The following is a 20,086-nucleotide window of genomic DNA, read 5'->3' as shown; positions in this document are numbered from 1 at the left end:
AAGGGGAGAGATGTTTTTTAGGAAGTGTGGTTACCTTTAGAAAATCAAGGACTTCCCTTGTCCCGACTGACTGGGACAGCAGAATATTTTCCTCTTTGGAAGTCTACAGAAGTGTCTGCTCCTAACCTTTAACAATTTGCAAATGGCCATTATAAAGGCAACTCTCTCACAAATGGTAATTCCTCATCCTGGCCTATAAGTACTGAAAAGCTCCTAATAAACATCCTTTCTCACACACTCCTTGCACACAAAACTCTTAAAAAAAAATCTGCTAATTAATTTTAAGCCTCTTTGTGGCAAAGCCTAAGAACCGGATTTACCAAGATACCAGGGGGTCCATCTGGTACAAAAAGCTCGCTTCCTTGCCAAAGTATTTCTGTTTCAGTGAGAGGGACAGCATGTTTTAGGCCTAGAAATTTCACTTTGGCAGTTGTGACGGTTGTACTAACCATTGGCAAATTTCTTAATGTTTTGGGGTGATGGCAAAGATATTCCTCTGCCAGAAGCCGAAGTTTTTTTTTCTGTACTGCTTCCATATGTGGAACATGTGCAAGATGTTGTCTCCTTATGCTACTGCTTCCAAATAATGGTATCAAACTGGATGGCAGTGCCAGGGTTTAGAAGTGGGGCAAATAAAGCCCAGTGGGATCCAGTAAAGCTTTGGAAGTCCAGACTTCCTAGAAAGCCTTTTAAATAAAGGTGTTTAGGTGGAGCATTGAGCTGTATCACCATGAACTCCACCAAGCACATCGGCATTGCACAGGCGCCCGCTAGATAACTCTGTATTTGGAGGAATCATAGAATCATAGAATCATAGAATGCTTAGGGTTGGAAGGGACCTCTAGAGATCATCTAGTCCAACCCCCCTGCATACGCAGGGTCACCTAGAGCACGTGGCACAGGACTGCGTCCAAGCGGGTTTGAAGATCTCCAGAGAAGGAGACTCTACAACCTCTCTGGGCAGCCTGTTCCAGTGCTCTGGCACCCTCACTGGCAAGAAATTTTTCCTTAAGTTCCTATGGAATTTTTGATGTTTCAGTTTCTGGCCATTTCCTCTAGTCCTATCAGTGGCCACCACTGAAAAGAGACCATCCCCGTCCTCTGCACTCCCTCCCTTGAGGTATTTATATACACTGATTAGATCCCCTCTCAGCCTTCTCTTCTCCAGGCTGAACAGGCCCAGCTCCCTCAGCCTCTCCTCATAGGGCAGATGTTCCAGGCCCCTGATCATCCTTGTAGCCCTGCGCTGGACTCTCTCCAGCAGCTCCACATCCCTCTTGTCCTGTGGAGCCCAGAACTGGACACAGTACTCCAGATGTGGCCTCACCAGGGCTGAGTAGAGGGGCAGGATCCCCTCCCTCGACCTGCTAGAGATGCTCTTCTTAATGCAGCCCAGGATTCCATTGGCCTTCTTGGCCACGAGGGCACACTGCTGCCTCATAGTCAACTTATCATCCACCATGACACCCAGGTCTTTCTCTGCAGAGCTGCTCTCCACAAGGTTGGTCCCCAGCCTGTACTGGTGTCTGGGGTTATTCCTCCCCAGGTGCAGGACCTTGCACTTGGCCTTGTTGAATTGCATGAGGTTTTTCACGGCCCAGTTGTCCAGTGTGTCCAGGTCCCTCTGGATGGCAGCGCAGCCCTCTGGGGTATCGGCTACTCCTCCCAGTTTGGTATCATCAGCAAACTTGCTGAGGGAGCACTCTGTGCCTTCATCCAGGTCATTGATGAATAAATTGAACAGGACTGGACCAAGGACTGACCCCTGGGGGACCCCACTAGCCACAGGCCTCCAACTAGACTCTGCACCGCTGATCACCACTCTCTGGGCCCTGCCATCCAGCCAGTTCCTAATCCACCTCACTGTCCACTCATCTATCCCACACTTCCGGAGCTTGCCCAGGAGGATGTTGTGAGGGACGGTGTCAAAAACCTTGGTCCCCTTGTGAGGGACGGTGTCAAAAGCCAGGAAATAAAGGCAGGATCCCTGATGTCTTTGTCCTTCTCAAGCGAAACTAGCTTTGGCAGGAAATGCAAAGAATTTGTAACAAAGCTGAGAATTTTTACAATGAATTACGAGAAATTCAGATATAGGAACTTCACAGTGACAAAGGACGAGGATTCAGATCACTCTATTCCCAAAGGAAAGTCTCTTATATTTCAACAAAGGGAAAATCAACTAAGGAAAACAGTACCTGCACCATGCACCCACGTGCGCGGCCGGGTGCAGTGACACATGCATATACCCTTTTTCTCTCTCCTTTTGCAAAAGCCATTCCTTGTCTTTCACCACCTTGATTGCCCTTGCACAGTTTCTAATTCTGATGCATCTTTTTCAAGGCACTTGTTATATCCTTGTTAGTGCAAACTTTGTTTCAACTCCCAAAAAGCTTTGCATTGGTTTGGGGGCTTAGAAAGCCAGGGGAAGCAACTGCTCCAAGAAGCAGAGCTACTTATTTTAACTGAATCTATTCCCTTGTGCCAATTAGAAATACACTTGCTCATGGCAAGAGAAGAGTCTGCTGAATGAAAAAATAATATAAAGTGGGTAGAGAGAATTATTCAGGCTTTTAAGTGTGTTCTGAATGCAATGGAGAGTTAAAAATGTAAATATGAAATTCACTGATGCTCACTATGAGGGGACATCACATCCTTCTTAGCTTAGCTGCTCTTTGAGATGCTTTTGTTTTTTGTTTTCTCTGTCTTTCAGCAAAGAATAAACCATCAGATAAGCCTGCACCAGAAAGCAGCCATTGAAGAAGTCACGAGCAGGTAGGGATTTCTCTTTGGACAATGTCTGTAAGAAATGTTTGCTTGTGTTTTTGAGGAGGAGTTGTGCATCTCCATGGGACCTGATCAGGAAGAGACAGACCAGCTCAGTGCGGTCATTGCTCGACTAAAAACAAGCTCAAAGCAGATTTCTCTGCCTCCCCAAATGCTGGCATTGAAGACCCATGCTCGCCCTTCTCCTTCTTGCATGCTTTTAATGCAAAGACTGGGCAGAGAGAAGTGCTCCTTCCCAAGTCTCTGTACCTGCTGTGTATGGAGATAATGCAGCTGCAAGTGCTGCAGGAGCATCGTGTTTGCGTGGCACCCTTGAAGGGTTCAGCCTGAACACCTGGGTTTGGAGAAACTGAATATTGTAGCACACATCCTTTAAATCGTTATTCCAGATGTTTGAAATCTTGACAAGTTTTTTTTTGCAAAACTGATCTGAAATCATTTTCATTTTGTGCCTCCTTGCCAAAACAATCTTTAGAGGAGTTTAAATTGTTCAAAACTGGTGTTGTTAAAAGTTAAATGACAAGGCTGTATTTCGTTTGCATTTTTATATAGCTCCAACGATTTTTCCTTGGTTTGTGATCAAGTTTGGCTTTATCTTGAGCTTCAGTCCTGTGAGATGCATTTAGCTTGTGACTGGTTATATGCAGTGAGGGGAAAGGGCTTTGACTGGAATCTTGCTTTATTCTTGATGGGCCGTGCGGATTGGGACTCGGCAGGGTCGTGCAGCCGGGGGACAGCTCGCCTGTGCCATGGTGCAGGGGGGACACCGCACTGAGGGTGCGAGCTGGGGAGAAGGGCCTGGGGGTCAGGGAGCTGAGGAGGACTCTGGAGAAAAGACAGGGCAGCTCACAGTGGTCACCAAGAGGGCAGAATCCAGTCAGGGGAGTTCAGGGCCAGGTAAAATGTTGCTGCCTTTGCTTTCCTTCTGGTTTTTGTGCCTGTGCCTTGCAGAAGGTGCAGTTTTTCCTTTCATTAGCCAGAGTTCAGTAACATGCTGCAAGCGCAGGCTCATGTTGTGCTCTCCTCAGTGACGCCAACGCGTGTGCCCAGGCTGCTGGCGGAAGGGGGATGCACTTGCTGATGTTTTTCAAATTAAGTGCACGTGTCATTGCTCTGCCAGTTTGTGGATGCACCTGTAGCCTCCTGATCCAACTGAAACAGAGGTTCCTCTTTCTTAAAGTAACTCCAGGGTCTTTGCACTTTTCTGCGCCTTGGGACCTGCTGCTGGAGGCTGCCACAGGCAGGTCAGAGCTGGCGCCCCGGGGCAGTGCAGAGCTTTGCAGCATTTTCAGAGTGGTCGGGTGGACCCTTGCATGGATAGTGCCGTTTTGGGGTGTTCTTTAGAGCATGCATTTATGTACTGCTTTCAGCTCCGGCATGCTGAGGTGCCACACGGCATTCACCCGTTTTCCAGATAGCCAAAGGGCAGCGGGTTCCCAGCCCAAGCCTCTGCCTGGGTCAGAGGCCGCTAAGTGAGCAGTACGGGTGCTATAATAAGGCTCCCGCTTATTCCTGTCCACCCTCTCCTGCAGTCCCCTGGAGTGACACGGTGGGCAGACTTGGCAGCAGGGCACTCGAGGACAGGGGTCCGAGGGGACAGCCAGGTGGCCTTGGCTGCCTTTAAAGGGTTTATCCCAAGGGGCAGCTGTCTGCTTGAAATCCCACCAAGAGCCGGGCGGGAAGCCGCCCTCCCCTGCTGTGCCACACGCTCAGGGGCTGCGATGTGGCACCTGCAGAGCCCTTTGCATTAGCTCTCGGGGACATCAGGGGGTTTCAGACAGGCTCTCGAGTGGCGTCTGCTCACTGACCCCTGCCTCCCCTCACCGCGAGGCAGGAGCCCAGAGCAGCTCAGGAATCCTCTGTAGACAGAGGGGTGATGGCAAAGAGAGGCAGGGAAGGAGAGCCTGAGCTTGAGAGCACTATTCCTCCTGTAGCAGATTAGAAGATGCTGAACTATGGATGCTTGCCTTAATTAATGCTTTAAATAAGGTTACGGCTGGAGCCGAGGAAATAATCAATAGTGAATCATCTAGTCGGCAAATTCAGCTGCTTTCTGTCGGTGAGTTATCTGTAAGCAGCTTGCAGTTTTCTCCATTCATTCATTATTTAGAATTATTTCCCAAATAAGTCCTTCAAATTGCTTTTGGCCTGCAGATTGTTTGCAAGGAGTGAGTTGGGAGCGTTTGATATTCGCTAGTCAAGCTGTGATCATCAGTTTTTGGTGGGACAAGGAGGTCACGTGGCCTCGTGCCTAGCCTCCGAGGGGAGCAGCCCAGCGCTCGCTGTTCTGTTTAATGAATTCCGAATGGCTTTGGGCAAATGTTCTCAGCTCCTCGTGCAGCGCTCCTGCTCTCCGCAGCCCGCCTCGTTAGCTGTCCTCCACTGCGAGGCTTGTCAGGGTAGGAGCTGCAGGAAGGGTTTGGGGTCCGTCTCTTTTTTTTTTTTTTTCTTTTCCCTGAGTAAGTCCCCTTTCACTCTGTTGATATGATCAATTTGCTCCATCGGTGATACCAGTAGCAAGAGCTTCAAGGTAAGCAGCCAGTGGCAGTTTCACTGTAATGGTTCTGCTCGAGCCACAGCTAGAAACGCAGCAGTAAAAACGCCCGAGGACATCTGAAGCCCTCTGTCCCCCAGCTCTGCTTTACAGCCTGCATTGGAGTTTGCAGTGTCCGAGTTGCAGCTGCAGCCCGAGCCCTCATTCGGGCTTGTTGCTGCATGCGGAGCGGCCGTGACCCTGCAGGAACACTGCGGGGCTCCCGCTGCGCCCCCGGCTTGCGGAGCGCTGCTCCCTGCGGAATCACCGGCCAGTGCAGCGCCGAGCAGGCGCCGGCAGTGGTGATGGTTAAAAGGATTTCTGCTTGCTAAAGAACTGGAGTGAAACTCATTCCAGGTAGCAGGCAAACAGCTGCTGGCTGGTACACAGTTTCATTTAGTGCTGCCACGAGCTGGATTGTTTTAAGCAGAGGACATAAATAGGCTCTGACATAAGTCAAAGAAAGCACCAGCTGCAGGTCAGCCGCGCTCTGGGGATTCACTGCGGGCAGCAGCCTGCGCTTTCCCCTCCGCACGGGCAGCCCGCGTTGCCCCGTGCTGGTGGGCCGCGACAGGGCTCCTGCTCTGCAGCACGGAGATACCCGCCCAACGCCAGGTCTGCAGCTCGAGCCCGTGGCTCCTGCCCCTCTGGCAGCCACAGAGGAGCTGTCGCAGTGCGGCCACGCCGGCGTCCCACAGGGCTCTGCTCCATTGTGGGGATGGGGCAGGCGGCCGCCCACAGACACTTGGCTGAGACCCACAACCCAGCGGAGCTGCGGGCGGGGATCCGTAACAGGAGCCCTCGGTAGGCTGGGAATGTCGGGAATCCTTCTGGGGTCTTGTCACAGCCGCAGTCCCCCCTCCCTGGCAGGGGGTGAATGAGAGCAGTTACCACCTGACAGCTTAATCGATGGACAAGTGTCCCCTGCTGCTCTGTGGGCTGTAACCCTGTCACTGTCCCCCGGATTTCCGCTCAGAAAACTCCTCTGCTTCTCTGGGGTAGCCGCACCTCCTAAAAACTGACAGATCCATAGTGGAAAAATGAGCACAAAAGAGCCACCAAGCACCCTGCATCCGCTGTCCCTCCACAACTGAGACGAGAGATGCCAAACACGAGCAAGGCCCTGTGCCTGCCTCTTCCCTGCTCACTAACCTGGTGCTGCGTGAGCATGGGGAGAGGTTGTTGGGTTCCCCCCTCCCTCCCCCCCTTTTTTTTTCCTCCCTTAAGTCAAAATCAATGATGATGACAGAGTTATAAGGTGAGCGATGGGAAAGGAGAAGAAAGCACGCGGTGTCAAATTTGATGCAGGAGGCAGTTAGAGGAACCTATTACGAGTTCTGTTGCCTTAGGGTATGTTGGTGGGTACATAGGAGAGTGTAATGTCAGCGAAACGGGAGAGCAGTCTCTTTCCCCTTGAACCCGTATCATTAATGTGGAAGGCATACATTGTACGCTATTAGTCTGGAGGGGAGGGAGAATAGCACACGAGATGTCTTAGTTTGGAGATGCAGCCTGACTCGTGATCATCCCGAGTGTGGAGGATGGTGGCTTATAGTAACCGCTGTTGTTGCTGGTGGTGTTACTACTACTATTATAATATTTGGTCAAAGAGGGGGTCTTGACTGCCTTGCTCCCTGTCATTGCAGTGTCTGATGACCAAAGTCTGCAAAGTACAGTGGTGTTTGGGAGAAAAAAATCACTCGTTTGCTGCTTTTGCAGCTGCTGTGTGTTTGATATCCTTGATCCCAGGCTGCTTTCCAAGGGAAATTAAATTCTGAGGAACCTGCTGTTGTGTCGGACAGAGGGGCTGTCCCTTGTGCTTCTCTTCCTTGCCTTTCTCCTTGAAGACTTTGGGCAATTTGAGCAAGACTGGAAAGCCTCATGGAGAGCTCAGTGATTGTGATGGTCTTACAAGTTTCAGCGTTACGGGCTGTGGGGTGGAGAATCAACTATTCTTAATTAGTCCTACCACTCAGAGAACCTTCTGTGGGGAGTGACAAGTTGGAGCCTGTGATTTAACCTGTGCAGGAATTCTGTGGGCACGGATTCAACGCCCAAAGCTTGTATTACTCCCTGCTTGGAAATGAGTCCTGCGGTCGGCCTGCCTTGCACCTCAGCAGGAGTTTTTGTGTGAGGATACCAAACACCCTGCACAACCTCTACTGAACCCCCCGCAAGAGGACAAATCACTGCGGTGACTGCTCTCCTAGGGCGGCGGGTCGCGGTCCAGCACCTCCACTCCCTGTCTTTGCCTTACCCACTTGACACAGTTTCCTTCATTTAGGAAATGTAAATAATTCCTAGGGCTCTGCTAATCCCAAGATTACACGAGTAATTCCTGTTTGCATTAATGGGAGGTTCTTTCTCAAATTCTGTGCATGTGAATGAGTGTCACACGCCCTAAGCCTAAGCGAATTGCTGGAACAGAAACTTCCCCTCCTCCAGCGGTGAGCGCGTTCAGAGGATGTTCTGAAGGGAAACACAAAATTAGATCCTTTGCCTCGGGACATTCATTTTTTAGGAGGTACATTGCAAATGGTGTCTATTATTAACTGTCTGTTGGCCCTTTCCTTCTCGGCCTCCCTTTGACATTGTGGCTTTCCGTGACGAAGGTGCAGGGGCGGCTGCGGTGCTCGAGGGGACGGAGGATGCAGTCCTGCTCTGAGGCGTGTGCTGGGGAGAAAGAGCGGGTACCCCCAAAGGGGAGACCTCGTGTGTGCCCTTGCATGGCCCTGTCCGCGCAGCGCTCTGCGTTGGGGAAGGACGAAGGCCTTGGGCTCTCACGGGTGTTCGCAGAGCCTGGAAGCCCCCGGGATTTCCCGTCTCTGCTACAGGCTCCTTGTGTTGTGTGAGTTGCCTCCAGGAAGCCCGTTGGTTCCCGGAGCCCATCCGGGGCGCTGCGTTAGCACAGGGAACGCTGTTATCCCATCTCCCGCTCCAGGCGGGAGCAGGGAAGCTGTGCGGGCAGCCGAGGCCCCGCAAACACACGGCTCCCTCCGGGTTGGGATGCTGAGATGCGAAACCCAGAGGATGACCCCGAGGAGCCCTGCAACATGGAGCAGGGACCTGGCACAGCGCAGCAGACTTGGCACGTGCCTTCAAACTTGCTCGCTCATGATAGCAACCAAGTTTCCCACTGCTGCTCATGGGGGAAAATAATTAGTTAATCCAATTAATGAAGATAAATTGTGGGAACAACTTTGCACAAACACCATCGGTCAGCAGCAGCGTTCGCTGAGGCAGGTGATGGAGGTGGTGGCTCCCACCGGTGCCACAGCACATCCAGGCTTCCCCCTTCGCTCTTTGGTGGCTGCTCCGCGCGTTCAGGGTCGCGGTTTGGCTGAGGGGACAGGACTGCCTGAGCACGGGACAGTAACGCCAGGTAGCAGGAGCTGTGATGTGGCTGTGGCCCGGAGCCCTGGGCAGGGATGCTGATGCATTAGGAGCTGTAAGTGTTGAAGATTTCCTTTTTTTTTTTTCTTTTATTTTTAATAGACATTTCCCGTCACATGTCAATCAAGGCCCCCCGCGCAGCGCCGTGGGCTGAGCGCCGGGCGGGCTGACACGCGCGCGCTGGGGCGGCCGCGCACCCGCCGCCGCCTCGGGGGCTGTCACTCAGCTCCTTCATTAGGAGGGAGAAAAGCACCCGAGACCCGTCGCTTCCCACGGTGATTTTATTTCAAAGGTCTCGTGAAGCAGGGGAGCGATGCGCAAGGTGCGCTTCAGCGTTTGGGCTGTCGGATGAGAATTAGGTTCCTTATTTAGGGAGCTGTTTAGTTGTTCAGAAGGGTGGGAAGCCAGTTGGACGTAGCGGGATTTGGGGCTGCTGCTGGATTCGGGGCAAGAAGAAGGTGGAAAAGCTAGAAAAATCTTCATGCTGCAAAGCTGGGAAGTCTGCGTTGCACCAGTATCGGCTGCAAAAATACAGTTAGCTGGGCAGCAAGAGGGTTTTCTTTTATTATTCCAAAAACACAGGGCTGATTTATTTCATTAGAGTAAACCTTTCTGTAGCTGGTAAATGAATTCCAAGAAGTAAGAGGAACCTCAGGATCAGGGACTTTACTTCATTTGGGATTGTGTGCGGCTAATATTCTGGTTAAATAAATACATTTTACTAATTGGATTACTCAGACAGTGTAATATACTGCTGGATTTCCAACCCGATGCTAATAAATTGTGTGAAGAACTTAATCATGTTAGCTTCCAAAAAGCTTGTAAGAGATGAAATTAAAAAATAAGTAGAAGTTGACATCTATTGCATTTCACAGTGTCTTCATTTTCCTCATCCTTCTTAGAGTTCTCCTTGCCGTAGCACGGCTGATGTGGGCTTTTTTCTTTTTAATCTGCCTGTGATTAGGGGAGACAGGGAGTTAGCACCGGCTCTATAGGACGGTGGCACTAGGTTTGCAATGGGGGCTGAGGGTGCTGTGCCAGCAAAATGAGGAGCAGCAGCATTACCCCCAGAATTGATCGTTACGGGAATAGCACTTCTTTGACAGTGGTACTAAATTTGCCTGCACATTTCCAGTGTTTCCTCAGAAAGAAAAAATGAAGGGATTCTTTTTTAATACTTCTTTTTCCCTTCTCTCTCTCTCTTTTTTTTTTTCTTTAATAGAAATGTACGAGACAGAATGGCTTCCCCTCTCCAGGAATCGGTGACAAATGGCCTGTTAAAACCAGATAACTTGTAGCCCCATCAATAGAATAACACTAGGGGTTATGTACCAAGCTCCACACGTATTACTTAAGGCTCAGCCAGCTGTCAATAGGGTCTGCACTTTCCTGGGAAACAAGTGCCAGGCAGAGGGATCCCCGCTGCTCCGTAGGACGGGAACAGTGCGGGGTGCGTGTGGGCCCCTTGGCGTGAGCCTCGTAAAAGGGTGCTCGGGTGGTAGGAGCGCGGGGATCAAAGCTCCTCCGCTTGCTCCCGAGCTGCCTCTTCGAGCTCCCCTATTTTTTTTGCATGCATTTGATACATCGAAATGGTGATAATCGCCATATCAAAGGGCATGGGGGGGAATAATTTGCCATTGTGAAGTGCTGCGAGCCTCGCATGAAACACCCGACTGCCGTGATTGGCACTAGAAAGGACTTGCCAGTCCTTGCGACAGAGTTCTTTCCCCACGAAGGTTTCAATGTGTGTCTGAATGTTGGCAACCAGCAGAAAACGCTCCTGTTCAGCGGCAAGTGCTTGAAGGGCAGGGAGTTGTGGTGAGGTGTTGCCAGGACCCTTTGAAGTGGGTGGATTGTGCTCCGTGCTCCATCAGGATGCAATGTCCTTGGCATCCGTGGGGCTCTGGGAATCCTGTTCTTCGCTCCAGTGAGACCCTTGTGTTTCTAGCATGATGCAAAAGTGGAGGCAGCATCTAAACCGGTGATTCCCTGGAGCTAGCAATTCTCCTAGGAGGGCAGGAGGCAAAATACAGGGCAGGTCCTGTTCCACCATGAATTCTGACTCTCCAGGCTGAGCTCTGGCAGCAGCTCGCGTGGCTGCAAACACCCAGTGAGAAAGAGCTCACGTGGGCTAGAGGGAAGGAGCTTTGCAGCCCCTTCATCCCTTTTCACAAACCTGAGGGAATGGGGATGATGCATGTGACTCCTGCAGCCAGCTCCGAAAAGCAGGTTCCAAAATGATGTACCCAGATCCAAGGAGTGGATCTGGAGTGTGTTGGATCTTGAGTGTCCCTTTTTGGGGACCTTGAAGTCCTAAAAGTCAAGTCCAGGTGGCATCCACAGCTGGTTCTTAGAGTCCCTGAACTTGGGTAGGGAGAAGCACTAAATACCAAACTAACAAAATCTCTGTCCTGATGAGCTCCCCCCTCCCCTCCTGCCCCCATTTATATCTACTCCTCTACTCCTGAGCAAAGTTTCTTTTTTTTTTTTTTTAATTCCATGTTTAAAGAATCATTGTCTGCGTGGCGCCTCACGCTGCATCTATTTATATTTTTGTTCGCAGCAGGACTTAAAAACAACAAGCCAACCCCTGAAATGGAAGCAGCTTCCCCATAATGTGAACCTCATTGAAATACTAATAACTAGGTTTTGATGCGGCTTTGTGTGTATTAATGCAAATGTTTCTCTGACTCTCCAGGTTTAATAGCAACAGCTTATAGAACTCTAATTAGCATAACAAAATTCAGTGATGAGGAGTAAAATGCTTGTCTTGTTTGATGTTTCCTGGTAATTAGCAAGAATAATGATTTATTCAGCGTTCCAGGTTCTTGGCTCACAAAAGATGGCAGAGCTCTTGCAGCAGGTAACTCGCATCCTCACGGGGAGGTCGTAGCTGGTGGAAAATACCTGTGTGTCCCTGCGCCCCCGCCGCGCAGACGAGCTCGTGCGATTGTGTGCGTGCGCGGGCTGCTGAGCGTGGAGACGCCGTGGGTGCCTTGGGGGTGCCTCCACGCGCGCTTGTGCGTGCTGGTGCGTGCAGAATCACGCGGGGGTGTGTGCGTAGGCACACGGGCTCTTCCTGAGTCCTGCACGTTAGATGTGTGACCTGGTGCTTCGTAAAACACAGCAACTAGACTTGTGTTTTGGGCCGGGTGGAGGAAAAGATTGAAAGAAAAGAGGGGATGTTGCTGGAGGGACAGTAAGGCTGCTCACGGGCTCCGCATCTGCCTTCATAGAATCACAGAATGCTCAAGGTTCAAAGGGACCTCTAGAGATCATCTAGTCCAACCCCCCTGCACACGCAGGGTCACCTAGGGCACATGGCACAGGACTGCGTCCAAGCGGGTTTGGAATATCTCCAGAGAAGGAGACTCCACAACCTCTCTGGGCAGCCTGTTCCAGTGCTCTGTCACCCTCACTGTCGAGATTTTTTTCCTTAAGTTCCTGTGGAACTTTTGGTGTTTCAGTTTCTGGCCGTTTCCTCTAGTTCTGTCGGTGGCCAGCAGTGAAAAGAGGCCGGCCCCATCCTCCTCACTGCCTCCTTTGAGGCACTTCTAGACACTGCTCAGGTCCCCTTAACCTTCTCTTCTCCAGGCTGAACAGGCCCAGCTCCCTCAGCCTCTCCTCATAGGGCAGATGTTCCAGGCCCCTGAGAACATCTTCAGTGCGTCTTCCCAGCCAAGAGCCTTTCTCCTCGGGCCCGTGGGGAATCGCAGGTTTCACGTGGGGGACGTGCGCTCCCGGCCTCGCTCCGCTGCCATGGAGCGTGTTCCCAGCCACAGCCTTCCCGCCAGGCCGGGCATCAGCACCGCGCGGGGTCCTCATCCCCTGCTCGCTCCTGCGGCCGCCCCCAGCGCCCTCCTCTCCCCACAAAGCTTTCACGGTATTAACAGCCGCAAAGTAAACTGTGCAGGGCAGTAAATTCTGACCTAGTAAAGAGAAACTCGCCTTTTATGTGGTCTGCAGTTGACTTTATGGAGGGCAACGTTGAAGGCGCTTATTGAGATAAACGCTCTGGCCGAGTTTTTAAAAGGGCTCAGTGATGTTGGCCATTTGTGGTTATGTAAGATGAAAAAATGAGGAGAGAAGTTAAACTACCTGCTGTTCGGCATTGGGTGAATTCCTGTGCAATGTGGGAACAATTTCGGAATGTGCGTGTAGCTTCCCGGGCAGGCACTGGCCCAGTGCAGAAAGGAAAACAGCCTTGTTTCTTAAGGCCTGGAGCTTGGATACAGCAGCAGACATGTCAATAGCCTGATCCAGTACAGCAAATCCTTTCTTTCCTTGCTAAGAAAGCTAATTTTGTGGAGGAAAGGATTAAATGATATGTAATCTGTGCCTGTCTGTAGTCTGTGGTGTTCCTGGGAGACAGAAGTTGGGATCTGGAGAATAAGAGAGGTGCAAGGACTGCTCAATTGTATTTCCTCATTCCCGCCACCCTCCTAGTGCTTCAGAAATGGCTCATACCGTAGGAGACACCCTGAGACAAGATGCATTCATTCATATTAATAACATTTGAGTATTTGCATGGGCAAGGTGGCTCAGAGAAAGGCATTCATGATGAGAGGAATAATTTGGTCCAGCCAGTCTCTGCAAACCACTCTGGGGAGAAGCTTTCCCACCCTCAGTGAAGTGGGAAGCCTTTGCTGTGCGGCTCGCACAGGAAAGCACGAGCCCGTGTGACGAGCTGAGGATGTCAGCGTGGAGATCTCCGCTTCATGCAGTCGCCTCCTCACAGCCCAGCAGGGTCTCCACGGTTCCCGGTGGGCAGCAAGGGCAGCGGGAAGGGCTGGCCCCTTCCGTGCCCGCAAGAGCAGCGTGGGCTCCCGCGCAGAGCTGGGGTCACCCCCACAGAACCCTCCTGGCCAGACCTTAGTGTTTGATTTTCCTCCCTTCAGGCAAGACCCAACTAGCAACCCCTTAGGAAAGCGCAAAGGCAGCAGCGATTGCACCCCCCGGGGTTGTTGTCTCCTTGCGCTCTGCAACTCCTTTGCAAAAGCGGGTTGTGGAAGGGGCAGATTCTGCGGCCGTGCCACGTTGCTGCGGCATCTCTTGGAAATCCTTCCCAGGGAGGTGTGTTATGTGCAGCACTGCTGGACCTGGTCCTGTGCTGCCAGCCTGGGTGCTCCTCTCTCCACCTTGTCCCAGGGCAGGGGCGAGGCTCCTTGCTCAGCCGCTCTGCCCAAGCAGGTGCAATAGGGAAGTGGTGGCAAAGAATTGAGCTCCAGTCTCCGCCCATTGCATTTTACAGTGTCTAGAAGTAAATTCCTCCAGGACGAGAGCGCGGCCCCTTCCCCCAGGGAGATCAGATCTGCCAGGGAGCAGCAGGGAGCTAGTGCCAGGGGACTCCCCGCCTCTGAGCTCCCCCGAGCCACCTCCTACAAAGCACGGGGGTGTCTCTGCTCTTTCACAGCGATACTTTTTTGTTATCCAAGAATCCTCTGCTGTTGCCTGCCCTCCAGAGTGTGGAGCCGCGTGGCCAGAGCTGATGAACTGCGCTGATGCTGATCCTGTCACAGCAGCCGGCTGCAGGGACAAGCGTCGTTAGGTGCTGTGGAGGTGTTTGATGTTTGTGACCTGCTACAGCGTAACAGCTCCATTCCTTGTGCACAACTCCCGCTCAAGACAAGGCATCACAGAGATGCTCAAAATAGAGCCTAACCTGACGCAGTGAGCCTTGCAGTGCACCTCACCACCTGCTCGTTTCGTGCGGAGTTTTTATTTGCTTCAGAAATAGCTAAATTTTGGTACAATGCCTTCAAGTCTTCTGCTGGGCTTATGAGCGCAGAGTGTAATCCTAAACTGCAGGTAGACCCTGAGTTAATTGGGGTATCTCAGTGCTCACAAAAAGACACTAAAAGACAGACAGACAGATCATGATGTGGTTAAACAGTAGATACTTATACAGACGTGAGTAGAAATGTAACTGGTTATAAAAATATTGCCCTGCCATTGGGGCACGTTGCTTGTGTGTCCGTCAGCAGAGAATAGCATAGTTAAAGCTCACTGACACTTTCTTGGGGTTTCCAGAGATGCGAAATGTACTGTGATCCTTGTTTCTCCTCCAAATTTCAGCCAGGTAGGAGAGACAAGCCCTGTGGTTGTTTATAGACCCATTCCAGTGAGAACGACCTGTCAGGATGGGGTGCCAAACAGGATCCTCAAGGAGATTTTAGAGCAGCTGTGCAGATTAAGTGGCTTTGCAGAAGAGCCCTAGCAAGAAGCTCAGCGTGAGCTCGGGCACGAGGTGACAGCCTGACAAGGGTAGAGCGAGGAGAACCTGGAGCCTGTATTGCTGTAAAACATTTCTGTTCCATCCTGGTTTGAAAGGCACGCAGGTTTCCGGAGGCTCCGTGCGTGTGTGAATGATATAAATGTAAAATTGGCCTTCTCCGGTTCTGAAGAGCGCAGTTTGCAGCTGGAGATGGATCACCAATCTTCCAGGGAATTGTGCTCTACAAGGTTAAGCATGTTTGCAGAAGAAATATGGATAATGCTCTTATCATGTATGACCTTTACTATATGTGTAACATTGTCAGTGACAAAAATGCCATTTTTTAAATGGTTTTCACACTATGGTATCCAGTCATTAATCATGATGTATGTGAGTGACTCTATATTGTTTCTCTGAAATTGCAGCATTAGATTACTTTCCATCCCGACTGCTCACATGAATTGTACCCCCTGTTACCATGAGCAAGGTTCCTATTTTCCATACCTAATGTCATTCTGGCCCTGCATTTACCCAGAGGACTAGAGAGAAACTTCCAGTGCACAAAGACTGCTGCTCTCCTCTCCTTCCTCTGCAGACAATTTGTGCATATGTGCGTGTAAACGGTGCATTTACTCTAAGACGTCTCTAATCCGAGATTTGATAAATGACTCTTTCAGATGCCTCTGCTGATGTTGCATTTTTAATGTAGACAAACTGTAACTTTGGCTCTGCTCTCTGCACCCTCAGTACTGCCATCTTAGCTCTGCATGTGTTGTCATTTTATCTTGCCTGGTGTAATTTGGATGTTTTTGCCTCCAAAATGTACAGAATGATGTTCAGAAGTTAAGAGGCGGTAAGAGGAGTCTATTTTTATATATGTTTTATTGGTATTTTTTTAGTGCAATTAGCATCCAGATTTAAGTGCTGTTTTCAGCAATACCTAAGCTTGCTCCTGTCTATTAAAAAATAAAATAATTTTTAAAAGGTGCTACTCCACACAGGGATGTCAAACAAAACTCCTCACACTGAACTATGGTGTTGGGGTCACTGTAAAAGCCCAGCTGTTCCCTGCAATGCACCATGGCATATGACACTTGTCAGCACAAGACTTGTGCAGAAATAAAAGGGAAAATGCAGCTTGTAGGTAACAACTGAAAATGTAGGAATTATTTGTAACCCTATACAAGCCCCATCCTTTCCTGACTTCCTTTAACCTGTTATTACTGGTGTGAAAACAGCCACTTGAGAGCTGAGCAGGTTTTAGCAAATGAACAGCTATGGGCAGTCCCTTCCCAGGCCTGTGCCAAGCGCTGCTGGATGAGGGTGATGCACTTAGGTGTCCTCTGCGTGCTCAGTGCGGTGTCTGTGCACATGTACGCTGCATGCAGTGCTCCTCGTGCGTGAGCACAGTGCATGCAGTGCTTCCCCGTGCACATGCACACTGCATGCAGTGCTTCCCGGGAGAGGCAAACCTGCTGCGCGTGGCCAGTAGTTCTGCTGGCAGCTGGAAGATGGCATCGTGGGCCACGTTAATGCATCTTAGCCGTCCCCCTCCGCTCCGCGTTGGGAAGCAGTATCCACGGTGCCACCGTGGGCTGGCTGGGAGCTGATCTCCCTTTCCTGACGGAGAGGGAGTGAATGAAATGAGTCAAAGGGAAATTAATTCTTCATGGAAATAACGTGGATGTGCTCCATCCGTTCTGTATACACAGAGTTCCCAGTGTTTCAGTTCTCCAAGGTTGACTTCTTAAGGTCTAAACATGCTCTCTGTCATCAGGGTGAAACAGGAGTGAGTCCAGTGAAATCTCTGGGCATTGCGACTGGAGTGGCTGAGAGAAATTGGAGTGAGAATTATTTTAGAGTAACCGCAAAGATCTGCTTTGTTTGGTAGCCCCTTGCTGATTTCTTGGGAAAGGCCGCTGCCTAGTTCTCGGCTTTGCCAGGGACCTCCTGAGGGACCTTGGACAAGCCACGGCTGCTCTCTGTCCCTGGGGCAGTAACATTCCCTTTCTCCTACCTTTGCGTAGCCCTTGGGCTTGCCCTAAATTCAACATCATGCCCAAAGCAGGAGGGACTGGCTTCCTGCTCCGTTGTACACAGGGTGGTCCCAGGCACAAGGGAATGCTGCACATCCCGGGATGAAAAAGGGGAAAGGCGGCCGCCGAATTTGGTTCGTGCTGCTCTGAGACTCCCCAACCGTTAGTGGCCCCCTGGCAGAGCATGGACTGTGCTCGCTGGGCCCGCGGGTTTGTCCCCAGGCTGCCCTGCGACTGCACGGGAGCAGCTTGAGCTGAATAAAGGATGTGTGTGTGGGAGCAAATGCAAAACCAATTGCAGATGCACGTGAGACCTGGCATGCCTCTTGCTCTTTGTATTGCTGTGTGCTTTTGTTTCAAATTCCTGCTTTTCTAATGAGTTTCTTTCCACATGCACTAAACTTTTAGAGCTTGCCATTTCTTCACATGCACAGTAAGAAAGGCACTTACCGTGCTTTTCTGCCTGCCCCTCAAACATGCCTCCTAGGCTGATTCCGAGCTTTGCTTTCTCAATTTACCCCACTTTTTCTCTCTGCTCATTGCTTTACTGTAACAAAAAGCTGTGGAGAAAGACTGGAGCTTGTCTCATGTGCCCAGTCCAGCCATGTAGGGCGCATTGTGTTTTGTTCAGACCAACCTTCTTCCACCTCCTTCATCTCTGTAGAAAGAGTGATGTTAGAGGAATTACTTTGTGTTTCATGCCGCACGGTGAGTCAAACTCTGCTAAGTAACTAAATAAAGATGTAATTTTAATGATGATTAAATTGAAGCACCTCATTAATTTCATGCGAGAGGTGGGGAAGTACACGGCAGCTCTTTCCCTAAATTCATTGTTTGTCTGGCCACCAGACGTCCCCTCTCAACGTCTGGTTGAGTCTAATTTAAGTATGTAAATTTAATGGTTCAGTAAGTAAAATTGCCGTTATTGTTTGGAATGGTTTGCGCAGTAATTTACGCGCTAGCAAGGCTCATTTGATAGGAGTGTATGATGAAGTAGGTGAGTACGGTGAAGGACGTGTTTATGTTAAGGATACAGGGGAGGAACGCCGGTACGTGGCGTTCCTCGGAGGGAGCTGGGATAGCAGCACAGCCAGGACGCTGCGGCCTGTGCCAGGTTCGTAGGACAGAGCTGCCCTGCTTTGAACACTCTGCTCTTGTGCACAGCACGGCGCAGGCTGGGGTCCTGCACCCTCCTGGGGTCACTGGACGTCCTCCGAAGCCGGAGCTCCCTCTGCGTCAGCTCTGGGCCCGCTCTGCGGCAGGAATTTCACCCCGCTGCCGTAGGTGGCGATTTTTATCATCAGGAGAAAAACAAAAAAGGAAAAGAAAGTCTTCAGGAATGGCCGGCAGAATGCGGCCCTTGTGGATTTGTTGCATTCGCTTGTGTTTGAGTTGTTTCTTTCCGCAGTGCCGCGACGCGCGCAGGGCTCCATCGGTTCCGGTTTGGAAAGGGCTGCCTTGCGTTTAGGAGTTTTTCTTGGAAGCGCCAGGGCTGTAACACTCTTCCTAAGGCCGGGTTGGCTGTGCATGAAGCGGGGTCCCGGCGACTCCCCTTAGCTTTCCGTCCGCTCCCCGCCGTGCGCAGCAGCATCTCTTGAAGCTCCCCCGGGCCGTAACCATCTTGCTGCACTTGTGTTTCTCACCTAGGGTAGCTCGTGCTGAGGATCTTGTTGTGCTTTTCAGCATTAATTAAACCACACTGCTCTTGTATTCTGGGAAGCTACTAGTACTCTTATGCTGTAGATTGCTAGATCGAGCAGGGAGGTTGCTGGGCTCTGCCCAGGTCGCAGCATCAGGGGTGACGGGCCGGGACGAGGTCCAAACGGGCGCCTCCCCTCCAGCCGCGCGGCGCTCGGCAGCATCCTTGCCAGCAAACACTGGAGCTGACCTTAAAACAAACCCATCTCCTACAGCCAAAGTGCTTTGGCCCGATTTACTGTGCACAGTGTGACATTGTCCCATCGCAGGGGACTCCCACGTCCCATGGCACAGGAGTAGTAGGAAAGCAACCAGCAAGCCTCTCCATCGAGGCCCAACTGACCCTCTGATTAAAGCGCACTTCCTTCATTTTCCTATCTTTCTTTCTTTTCTTTTCTTTTTTTTTTTGATAACCTCGTTATCCTTGCATCTAGATGAGAAATTAAGCTAGCAAAGTCTAATTTGCTAGACTCTAGTCTGCCTTCAGAAAATCTATGTAGGACATGCTGTAACTGTCGAGGGGGAAAATGAAAAATGAATGTGTCTAAATGGGCAACCTCCTTTTGTAAAATACGGTGATACAGGGGCAGGTATGAAAGCCTAAATTCTGCTTCTTATAAAGGATGGGGACTTAGAATTTAACTGAGAGAGGGAGATGAGGGGGATGTTCTGTCCTTCTCCTGCACATTGGAGTCCTGCTGACGGTTGCTGTGTGCTGGGAAGATGCAAGCGGGCTGTTTTCTGGCTTTTACTCGTGGTCACTGATGAGACTTTTGACCGAAACATCCACAGAGGCGTGGGGCCACCCACGCAGCCGGGGAGATGCTGTAAGAGCAGCAGCTTTTGCTCCTGGTCACTGCAGCTGGGAGCAGGGCTCCTGCTTCCACTGCTGCTCAACCACCCGAAATCAGTGCTAAGATACTAAGGACAAACAGGGAATATTTGTGGTCCTGGTTACTCCAAAGGTGAGATGTAAGAGGGCAAAGACCTTGACGTGCTTTGGCTCCTCGGGTATCTTGTATATGGGGCCAGTGCACAAAAGGCCATTTAAGCTTTGTAAGTTGGAGATGATCAAGCTGTTGTGCCTATGCTTGGGCACAGCGGGGGCTGCCCGGGTGTGATTAACCCTGCGGCTGCCCCACTGACAGGGCAGAGCGTCCGCAGGCAGCGCAGCCCCTGTGCCTCTGTGCTGAGAGAGCAGCCGTGTATTTGGCTAAGGACACTGTGCGTAGTGACGAGTGTGATGGGAAAAGAGGACGGACTGGGTAATGTGCAAAAAAAATCTGTATAATTAAGAAAATGCAAGGGAAATCTACCAAATTGCTGGGAATATTTTCAGTGAGTTATATTCCTCAGGCTATGGGCTGAGCAGGTATGAGATGCAGAGTCCTCCTTGCCCTGTGCAGCCTCTCTTATTGCTGGGAAGGG

The 20,086-nt window shown here is 50.8% G+C and overlaps 1 long non-coding RNA gene across 2 annotated transcripts in view; it reads left to right on the top strand.

Annotated features, from left to right (window-relative positions):
• Nucleotides 1-2,776, top strand: part of LOC148594915 (uncharacterized) — a 107,936-nt gene extending 105,160 nt beyond the window's left edge. For both annotated transcript variants that reach the window (XR_015913294.1, XR_015913295.1), the window contains one exon: nt 2,711-2,776. This is a non-coding gene — a long non-coding RNA (uncharacterized LOC148594915). The remainder of the gene's footprint in view (nt 1-2,710) is intronic.
• Nucleotides 2,777-20,086: the final 17,310 nt, after the last annotated feature.

This window comes from Tinamus guttatus, unplaced genomic scaffold (assembly GCF_059628265.1).
Source record: "Tinamus guttatus ecotype Peru unplaced genomic scaffold, ASM5962826v1 Tinamus_guttatus_pri_ptg000188l, whole genome shotgun sequence".
Taxonomy (NCBI): domain Eukaryota; kingdom Metazoa; phylum Chordata; class Aves; order Tinamiformes; family Tinamidae; genus Tinamus; species Tinamus guttatus.
Note: the sequence above shows the minus strand (reverse complement) of the source record. Positions and strands in the feature narration are given on the sequence as shown.